This window comes from Alosa pseudoharengus, unplaced genomic scaffold (genome assembly GCF_046254945.1).
Source record: "Alosa pseudoharengus isolate Yale_2024_CS ecotype anadromous, Long Island Sound unplaced genomic scaffold, YU_APseudo_1.1 YU_APseudo_1.1_scf_12, whole genome shotgun sequence".
Lineage (NCBI taxonomy): Eukaryota > Metazoa > Chordata > Actinopteri > Clupeiformes > Clupeidae > Alosa > Alosa pseudoharengus.
The window spans coordinates 38443004-38454265 of NW_027468587.1; the positions used below are offsets into that span (position 1 = coordinate 38443004).

Genomic DNA, 11262 nt, shown 5'->3' on the forward strand with positions numbered 1-11262 from the left:
AAAATAAAATAAAAACGGACGAAACACCCTTCAACCATGTCATGATTGTTGGCGTTGTATAGTTTGTCCTCCAGAGGGCACCTCCCACATAACAATTTTAGGTTCGCTGAAGGTTCAGGGAACGTTCGCTACAGGTTCGCGGAAGGTTCTCTCCGAAGGTTCGCTCACGGTAGCGCAGGAAAGTTTTCTGAACGTTCGCCGAACCTTCCATAAAAGTTCCGCGAACGTTCAGCAAACCGTCAGTGCAGGGGTGCAGTTCCTTCAGCGAACCTTCCCGGAACCTTTAGCGAACCAAATATTGGCCACTACTACTAGTAGTAATAATAATAATAATAATAATAATAGGCGATGATGATAATAATAATAATAGTAATACTTAACTTCCAGATGTAATATTGGCGACTTATTCTAGCCACCTTATAAGACAGGCTATATGTTCACAACACTAGATTTATAATGGTCAATGAATGAACAGACGGCATGTAAAACATTGAATTTTTTATTAAATATTCGCTGGAATTGCAGACGAGAATGACGCACAATTTATTCGGGCAACACTTGTTTCAATCCGAGATAATCCGGGAGTCCTTCTGCCTTTGGATGATGGGTCTTTCAATGCAGCTCCTGCGAACGAGAGAAGACATGACACTAAATCTACGTGTTGTTTTCAAATGCACATATTTGGGTTACCTGTTTTCCTTGGATCAAAATCACACTGGATTACTGGACGAGAGATTGGCAGGTATGTTAATTGTCCAATGCTTTTGAAAACATGTTGGCTACATCGTTATGCAGGCATACTGTTTTAAGCACGTGTGTGTGAAACAGTGCATTTTCCAAGGCATGGTTTTGGCCTAGTATTTGATTCATTGTTTACAATGTAACGTTACGTGTGCAGTAGCAGTACCTGAGCTGATATGGTCTCTAGAATCCAGCGACACGTCTGGCCTCCACTCCATGTGTTGGTCTAAAAGACACAAAAAAGCCAGTTGTCAAACAATTCGTGATATGCATAGCTATACACAGGTAGTATAACTGTAACTTTTTCAGTAGTAGTGCGTACACAACTTACATTAGAGGTTGAACGTGCAGGGATCCATGAAGGTCTTGAACACTGAAACAAATAATGATAGTTTTAATTTTCCACACAGGAAATCAGATATTTATAAGTACGTTCTCAATGAATTTGACCCATCATGAGTTGGCAATACTTATCAGCCTGGAGCAGAGTTGATTGGTACTTCTATCCCGACATAGATTATTGTGTTATACGGCTTTGTGGAAGATTGAGTGAAGCGTGCATGACGTTATTAACTTGGCCTATACCATCATTAATGTAGCCAATGTCTTTGTAGGTTGTAGCTAGACCTGTCGTCAGATTAACTAAAGCCTGCACCTTTCGTGGTCATCAGTTGTCATTATATAACTCTTATCTTGTTGAAATTTAGTTTGATGTGTTGGTTAGCACTAATAGAGGATTGCCCTTGAATATCGATAGCAGATAACCTAGCAGCTGCTTGGTTAAATGCTAACGTTAACGTTAGTAACGTTATCGTAAAACCACCAATTACCAACCCTTTCGTTCGAAAATTCTAAAACAGCGATGTTTTCTAATACTTCAAAATAACATTTGATAAATGAACCTTATATTTTTCAGTAGCCATAGGTGTGTAGATTTGAACAAAATCTAGTTTGGTTCTTGGTTTGTGTAGAAATTAATATTAAGTGACACATAACGTTAGCAGCTAACGTTAGCACTTTCTAGGCTAAGAAAGAGGTTTGGAAATACCTTAGTTAGCTCTCAGCGCAAAACGTAACGTAACTTACCAGTGGTGGTGACAGTGGTCTTTAGCGGTGATTTGAATAATTATTTTCTCTGAGATAAAGATCTAAAAATAGCAGTGTCTATATGTAGATGAAAGCAGTGCAGACTGTAGTCAGCAGAGAAGTCTTACTTCAGTGGCAGTTAGTGAAGTAGCTGCTAATGTTATTGTCGCGAGCTTCTAGAATTTAGAATGCTTTTCTAAATCAGGCTTGTTGACCTGTGTGATAGGCTAGTTCAAGTTGGTAATCAGAATTTTATTTAGGCCAGTCAGCAAAAGAATGTCTGCAAGACGTCTTGGAGATGTGTTCTAAAGGTCTGCTGGACAGCTGTAAGACATATTCTAGAGAGCGTTTGCTCATCTGGCAGACGTATCTGAGACGTCTTGTTAAGATCTTCAAACAGCGTTTAGCAGCCGTATTCCAGATGCTCATGAATACGTCATAATAGGACATCCATCTCCCTAACGTCTTACAAAGATCTTATAACGGTATTAAATATGCCGTTTTTACGTCTTGCAGACATCATTTTTATTCCTTTACCCGCTGTATATAAGATGTTATACTAATTTCGTCTTGCATAATCTTTGGCGACATTCAGCCGCCTTATTTAGCCTAGCCTAATTATCTTTAAGGCTACTATAAAGAAATACGACAAATGGGAGCTATTTAACATATAAAATATTTATTAAATATTAGAGGGATTTGCGCCCAGGCGCCAATCTCAAAAAATCCTGCAGGTGCTTCTCTGCCTCCGCATCCGTTGATTGGAGCATCGGATTTCTCACAGCTGCGCCTGGACAAGAGAGAGAAACAGAATCGGTGTGAGAACAAACAATTTCGTCATTTCCACAACTGGACAAAGTTAAGGAGCAACCTTTTACAATCTATGGGAGCAACACAGCAACAGTGTCTGGTGGACGAGAGCTTGGGTAAGTTAAGTTAAAATAGGCTACTCTTATTTTAGGGTAAGTGTAAGCTACTGTTACTTGCCTTTGGATCAAATTGTGTGATGAGTGTAAATGTACAGGTGCATGTGCATTTATGTATTTAATAATTATTTGAAAGACAGCTGCCGTTTAGGCTACAATCGCCCACGTGGCCGTGTAGCCTACTTCTATATTGCCTGCATGTGCACTAGTTTACTGTATGTTTAACTCAGCGATTTACTGTAAACTGATTATTTTGTGTGTTAGACCAACTGCAATGCTTGATTAATTGATATTCCCACTTGTTTCTTAATACTTGTTTAATGTTTTGTAAATTGGTTTGGCGTGTTTCCTAACCCAGTCAGCAAAAGAATGTCTGCAAGACGTCTTGGAGATGTGTTCTAAAGGTCTGCTGGACAGCTGTAAGACGTATTCTAGAGAGCGTTTGCTCATCTGGCAGACGTATCTGAGACGTCTTGTTAAGATCTTCAAACAGCGTTTAGCAGCCGTATTCCAGATGCTCATGAATACGTCATAATAGGACATCCATCTCCCTAACGTCTTACAAAGATCTTATAACGGTATTAAATATGCCGTTTTTACGTCTTGCAGACATCATTTTTATTCCTTTACCCGCTGTATATAAGATGTTATACTAATTTCGTCTTGCATAATCTTTGGCGACATTCAGCCGCCTTATTTAGCCTAGCCTAATTATCTTTAAGGCTACTATAAAGAAATACGACAAATGGGAGCTATTTAACATATAAAATATTTATTAAATATTAGAGGGATTTGCGCCCAGGCGCCAATCTCAAAAAATCCTGCAGGTGCTTCTCTGCCTCCGCATCCGTTGATTGGAGCATCGGATTTCTCACAGCTGCGCCTGGACAAGAGAGAGAAACAGAATCGGTGTGAGAACAAACAATTTCGTCATTTCCACAACTGGACAAAGTTAGCTAAGGAGCAACCTTTTACAATCTATGGGAGCAACACAGCAACAGTGTCTGGTGGACGAGAGCTTGGGTAAGTTAAGTTAAAATAGGCTACTCTTATTTTAGGGTAAGTGTAAGCTAGTGTTACTTGCCTTTGGATCAAATTGTGTGATGAGTGTAAATGTACAGGTGCATGTGCATTTATGTATTTAATAATTATTTGAAAGACAGCTGCCGTTTAGGCTACAATCGCCCACGTGGCCGTGTAGCCTACTTCTATATTGCCTGCATGTGCACTAGTTTACTGTATGTTTAACTCAGCGATTTACTGTAAACTGATTATTTTGTGTGTTAGACCAACTGCAATGCTTGATTAATTGATATTCCCACTTGTTTCTTAATACTTGCTTATTGTTTTGTAAATTGGTTTGGCGTGTTTCCTAAATAACATAATCTTAAATTAGCATAGCCTACATTTCGCAACTAGGCCTACCTAGCACAATGTGAATTGGGGGCCAAGCAGCGAAGCTGCGAGGCAACCATTGTGTTTGTTAGTTTTCTTATTGGGGGCCAAGCAGCGAAGCTGCGAGGCAACCCATAGTGATTCTACCTATTCCTATTATTATGCAACTTTCTTCCGCAATGAGAGTCTATGGCAGCCCATAGAACCGTACAGTAAAAAGTTGTAAAATTTGGCACATTGATTCAGGACAGTATAATAATTAATTTGACCAAGTTTTATGCCTGAACCACAGACAGTCTAGCGCCACCAATGGGTCAAAGTTGACATTGCATCCATGCAATTAACTTTTGAACCGTATGCCCGATTTTGAATATCGCAACATATTTGGAAGCCTTGGATGAGGCTGAACTCAACGCACCCAATTACGTCAATTTCCGCCATGTTGGATCTTCCGCCATATTGGATTTCACCAAAAACATTTAAAAGGCATCAAAGGTCACAAAGTTTCTCCGATTTTCATGAAACTTGACGCAGATGATCGTCAGACCATGACTCATACACGCATTGCTTTTTGGAGACATATTCAAAACCGGTTGCCTGTGACGACCAATCAAGTTTGGCGGCGAAGCCGCCAAACAGGAAGTGAAGTGATATCTCAGCAAGGCTTTCGCGTATCAACACCAAACTCAGTACAGGGTCTCAGTACCCAATTAGGAGGAGGCTCAATAAATTTGATGACTTTTGACCTATAGGTGGCGCTATAATTAGCAAAATTATGTTTTAGCCTGTAACGGGTCATGTGTTTGGAATTAAAGCATATTAGTGATATCTGTTAATACCTTGAGAGGTCCTTAGGCCGAAACATGCCAACATGTGACGTCAACATAATTCATTCGACCGCCATATTGGATGTCATCAAAAACACTTAAAAGGCATCAAAGGTCAGAAAGTTTCTCCGATTTTCACGAAACTTGACGCAGATGATCGTCAGACCATGACTCATAAACGCATTGCTTTTTGGAGACATATTCAAAACCGGTTGCCTGTGACGACCAATCAAGTTTGGCGGCGAAGCCGCCAAACAGGAAGCGAAGTAATATCTCAGTAAAGCTTTAACGTATCAAAACCAAACTCAGTACATGGGGTCAGGACCCAATAAGGAGAAGGCTCAATAAATTTGATGACTTTTGACCTATAGGTGGCGCTATAATAAGCAAAATTACATTTTGGCCTGTAACGGGTGATGTGTTTGGAATTAAAACTTACTATTGGTGTCTGTTAATGTTAATGTTAATATACTAGTGATGTCTCTGGGAGGTCCTAAGGCTGACAGATGTGATTTTGTGATGTCAACATAATTGATCTGGCCGCCATATTGGATTTAATCAAAATCACTTAAAAGGCATCAAAGGTCACAAAGTTCATCCGATTTTCATGAAACTTGGTTCAGATGATCTTCAGACCATGACTCACAAACGCATTGCTTTTTGGACCCATATTCAAAACCCATCGCCCGTCTTGACCAATCAAGTTTGGCGGCGAAGCCGCCAAACAGGAAGTGAAGTGATCTCAGCAAGGCTTTTGCGTATCAACACCAAACTCAGTGCAGGGTCTCAGGACCCAATTAGGAGGAGGCTCAATAAATTTGATGACTTTTGACCTATAGGTGGCGCTATAATCACAAGAAGTGGGCTCATATTTCAGCAATGCTTTCACATATTGAAACAAAACTTAGTATATGGACTTGGGACCTCATCCTGAGGACAGACAATAATTTTAGCAACCTTTGACCACTAGGGGTGCTATAATTTGCAACACTTTCTCGCATCAACACCAAACTTGGTATATGGACTCGTGACTACAACCTGACTATGCACAATACATTTAGTGATGTTTGAGGTATGCATATGTGTGGGGGGTTATTGGGGTGTGTGGGAGAGGAAGTTTATCTGTGTATATGTGTGTGTGGGACGGGTGGTTAATTGGGTGTGTGTATAATGTAGCAACATTGGGTTGCCATGACAACTCCTGCTCAACTGCTTGGCCCCCACATTGCTGCTTGCAGCTATATTTGGGGGCCAAGCAGCGAAGCTGCGAAGGCACCCATTGTGTTTCTATTTGTTCTTATTATTGGGGGCCAAGCAGCGAAGCTGCGCGGCAACCCATAGTGATTCTACCTTTTCTTATTATTAGGGGTCCGAGCAGCGTAGACAGGAACCCTATTGTTTCTGTACCGTTCATTTTTTGGCCAAAATTCTGTAAAAGTCATACTGCAGCCTAAACCGTAACTCCAAAACTCTTGAAATTTTCAGGTATGGTTACCAGTACCCCCCTCTACCCATAACCCAAAATTTGGGGTACTGCACCCAAAGGTGGCGCTATTGAAAAAATAAGTTAATTATGCTTATTTCTCCTTACCAGATTCACCTAGACTCAAAATTCTTTCAGAATATTAATCTCTAAACTCAGATGCATCTTTTTGGCCCTGGTCTTATGGTCTACAAATGTTTACTTTTTCCACAATTTCATGGAAAAGCCAAACATTATAAAAAGTTTCACACTCTTCAAAAATAATCGAATCTTCACCAAAATTCTCACAGACAATGTTTAGACCAAGCCTCACAAAAGTTATCGCTCAGAATTTTGATATTTTGTTCCATTTCAGAGATATAGGCCAATAAAGTTAGACCACTTAGGCCTTTTTTCCTAGATCACCTATATTCCTATAAACCGTAAGTCCTAGAAACTTGACATTTTCAAGTATTGTTACCAGTACCCCCCACTACCCATAACCCAAATTTGGGGTACTGCACCCAAAGGTGGCGCTCTTGTCAAAAACGCTTATTTCTCCTTACCAGATTCACCTAGACTCAAAATTCTTTCATCATATTAATCTCTACATTCAGATGCATCTTTTTCACCCTGGTCTTATGCTCTAAAAATGTTTACTTTTGCCACAATTTCAGAGAAAAGCCAAACATCATAAAAAGTTTCACAGGCTTCAAAAATTATCAAATCTTCACCAAAATTCTCACAGACAATGTTTAGACTAAGCCTCACAAAAGTTATCAAAAGAATTTGGATACGTTGTTCCATTTCAGAGATATAGGCCAATAAAGTTCGACCACTCAGCCCATTTCTCCTATATCACCTATATTCCTATATGAGTAATTTTTTTTTTCTTGGATAACAACCATACAACCATCATTAGGTGGATACCATTAACAGTGCACATTTTCAGATATGTACTCTTTTTTATAAAGCCCTTAATTCTATTGTCAAATGTATGCTAGGAATTTTCTTGATGTTGTGTGTTTGCCAACACACATTTTCACCATTTGACTGTGTGACTGCTCAATGTGTATGATTGTCAGTGGCTGAGTGGGATAATGCCTAGTGCTGGTGTTTGTTAGGTTGAGAGTTCGAATCCTGCTAGAGCTTTAGGCTCAAGATGCACATGCTATTGGTTATTGAAGATTCACACTATTGAACAGCACCTGAATGACATCAGACAATTAACATTCACACTCATTAGTTGCCAAGAATCAGAATGCCGACACACTCTATGACATATAGGGGAACTTCTTTGTTTACTATTTTTCCTTCATCATTAAGTCTATCATATTTATATTTCATCCATTACTGTTCTTCTCTATAAATGTCTAATTGCCCCAGAATATCCAAAAGTTTTCAGGTGTACTCTTTCAGGAAAGCCCTTCATTTTATTGTCAAATGTATACTTGGAGTTTTTCTTGTGTGTTTACCAACACACATTTTCACCATTTGAATGTGACTGCTGAATATGTATGATTGTCAGTGGCAGAGTGGGATAATGCCTAGTGCTGGTGTTTGTTAGGTTGAGAGTTCGAATCCTGCTAGAGCTTTAGGCTCAAGATGCACATGCTATTGGTTATTGAAGATTCACACTATTGAACAGCACCTGAATGACATCAGACAATTAACATTCACACTCATTAGTTGCCAAGAATCAGAATGCCGACACACTCTATGACATATAGGGGAACTTCTTTGTTTACTATTTTTCCTTCATCATTAAGTCTATCATATTTATATTTCATCCATTACTGTTCTTCTCTATAAATGTCTAATTGCCCCAGAATATCCAAAAGTTTTCAGGTGTACTCTTTCAGGAAAGCCCTTCATTTTATTGTCAAATGTATACTTGGAGTTTTTCTTGTGTGTTTACCAACACACATTTTCACCATTTGAATGTGACTGCTGAATATGTATGATTGTCAGTGGCAGAGTGGGATAATGCCTAGTGCTGGTGTTTGTTAGGTTGAGAGTTCGAATCCTGCTAGAGCTTTAGGCTCAAGATGCACATGCTATTGGTTATTGAAGATTCACACTATTGAACAGCACCTGAATGACATCAGACAATTAACATTCACACTCATTAGTTGCCAAGAATCAGAATGCCGACACACTCTATGACATATAGGGGAACTTCTTTGTTCACTATTTTTCCTTCATCATTAAGTCTATCATATTTATATTTCATCCATTACTGTTCTTCTCTATAAATGTCTAATTGCCCCAGAATATCCAAAAGTTTTCAGGTGTACTCTTTCAGGAAAGCCCTTCATTTTATTGTCAAATGTATACTTGGAGTTTTTCTTGTGTGTTTACCAACACACATTTTCACCATTTGAATGAGACTGCTGAACGTGTATGATTGTCAGTGGCAGAGTGGGATAATGTCTAGTGCTGGTGTTTGTTAGGTTGAGAGTTCGAATCCTGCTAGAGCTTTAGGCTCAAGATGCACATGCTATTGGTTATTGAAGATTCACACTATTGAACAGCACCTGAATGGCATCAGACAATTAACATTCACACTCATTAGTTGCCAAGAATCAGAATGCCGACACACTCTATGACATATAGGGGAACTTCTTTGTTTACTATTTTTTCTTCATCATTAAGTCTATCATATTTATATTTCATCCATTACTGTTCTTCTCTATAAATGTCTAATTGCCCCAGAATATCCAAAAGTTTTCAGGTGTATTTTTTCAGGAAACCCCTTCATTTTATTGTCAAATATATACTTGGAGTTTTTCTTGTGTGTTTACCAACACACATTTTCACCATGTGAATGTGACTACCCAATATGTAGGATTGTCAGTGGCTCAGTGGGATAATGCCTAGTGCTGATGTTTGTTAGGTTGAAGGTTCGAATCCCCGGTAGTGCTTTAGGCTCTAGCTCGAATACTATTGGTTATTGAAGATTCACACCATTGAACAGCACCTGAATGACATCAGGCATTCAACATTCACACTCATCAGTTGCCAAGAATCAGAATGCCGAGACACTCTATGACATTCAGGGGAACTTCTTTGTTTACTATTTTTCCTTCATCATTAAGTCTATCATATTTATATTTAATCTATTAGTGTTCATCTCTACAAATGTCTAATCGCCCCTCCATGCTTGGAGTTTTTCTTGTGTGTTTACCAATACACATTTTCACCATGTGAATGTGACTGGCCAACATGTAGGATTGACAGTGGCTCAGTGGGATAATGCCTTGTACTGGTGATCCTTAGGTTGAGAGTTCAAATCCCACTTGAAGCATTAGTGGGTTGTGGATGTTAGCATACTACAATAGAATGCTGTTGGGTTGTGGAGGATAACACACTATAACATTACAGCTACTTGTCAATATGGACTTGTAGTGCAAGGCAAGTATTACTGTATAATTATAAGCTGTAGCCTAAAATTATTTGTTATTCTTATAATATTTGTCATTTCTTATACATATTTAGTCGGCTCTTCCACTTGACAGAACAACTCTATATCGGTTAAGGATATCACCCATGAAACAATGCTGCAGAAACATGAAAATACGACTTTGAGTTTAGTAGGCTATAATTTTCAGTTCCTGTTTATCTATTGCACAATGGGTAATAATTTAAAGGAATCATGTTGCAGTCTTGTAAATAGTGACCCTGCAAGATCCCTAGTCATTGCAAAATCATAGTCTGTGACTTAAAACTCTACTACTTGTCTTTAGATGTGAGAGGGTCTGAGACTGTAGTCTTTCAAAAATCTTTTCCAAATCTTTGCAAATCTTTCCAAAGTTTACCCGCTGGGAAACCCTGTAGCTCCGGAGCAGGGGCTCAGACCAGGATAAATTGTTTGCTCGCCCTCAGTTCGCTCTTTTGTTCATCTCAACCCAGCACTCCAGTGTGTCCTGCTCTGTGTGCGTCTTTGAGTTAACGTAAGTCATCACTTTAATCACCCTCACTATGACTTTTGTGATGTTTATCAGTTTGTAGAGTAGCTCTGCCATCATGTGTAAAGTTAAGGTCTTTGTTTGTTGGTTTGGTGTGTTGGAGTCCCATGTGAGAGATGATTAGGTGATGTTGGTTGACTTGGGATGTCAAGTATTGTTTAGTTGTACCTTATATAGCCATATGATTTCAGTTTATTGTTCAAATGTCAATTGGTTTGTTTGTGAGTTGGGATCTGTACTGATTTACCCCATTTCACTGATTACTCCATTTTCTGTTTGTTTCCTCTTTGATGCAGCACACATACAAGTAAAGAACAAAAGAACAGATGAATTGAAACTCAAATAAAGTTAACTTGTGTTGCACCGAAACCTGCCATCTCCGTGTCATCACTCCATACAATTGAGCCTTCTGAGTCACACCATTGAACAGCACCTGAATGACATCAGGCAATTAACATTCACACTCATTACACACTGCTGGTGTTTGTTCGAATCCTGCTAGAGCTTGAAGCTCAAGATGCACATGCTATTGGTTATTGAAGATTGACACCATTGAACAGCACCTGAATGACATCAGGCAATTAACATTCACACTCATTAGTTGCCAAGAATCAGAATGCCGACACTCTATGACATATAGGGGAACTTCTTTGTTTACTATTTTTCCTTCATCATTAAGTCTATCATATTTATATTTCATCCATTACTGTTCTTCTCTATAAATTTCTAATTGCCCCAGAATATCCAAAAGTTTTCAGGTGTACTCTTTCAGGAAAGCCCTTCATTTTATTGTCAAATGTATACTTGGAGTTTTTCTTGTGTGTTTACCAACACACATTTTCACCATGTGAATGTGA

At 39.0% G+C, this 11262-nt stretch overlaps 1 long non-coding RNA gene across 1 annotated transcript; it reads right to left on the minus strand.

The window, feature by feature from the left end:
* Positions 1 to 483: 483 nt before the first annotated feature.
* Positions 484 to 968, minus strand: LOC143119599 (uncharacterized). The gene is made up of 2 exons (XR_012986306.1): positions 908 to 968; positions 484 to 624 (listed from the first exon to the last, which is right to left on the minus strand). It is a non-coding gene; the product is annotated as an uncharacterized LOC143119599 (long non-coding RNA).
* Positions 969 to 11262: the final 10294 nt, after the last annotated feature.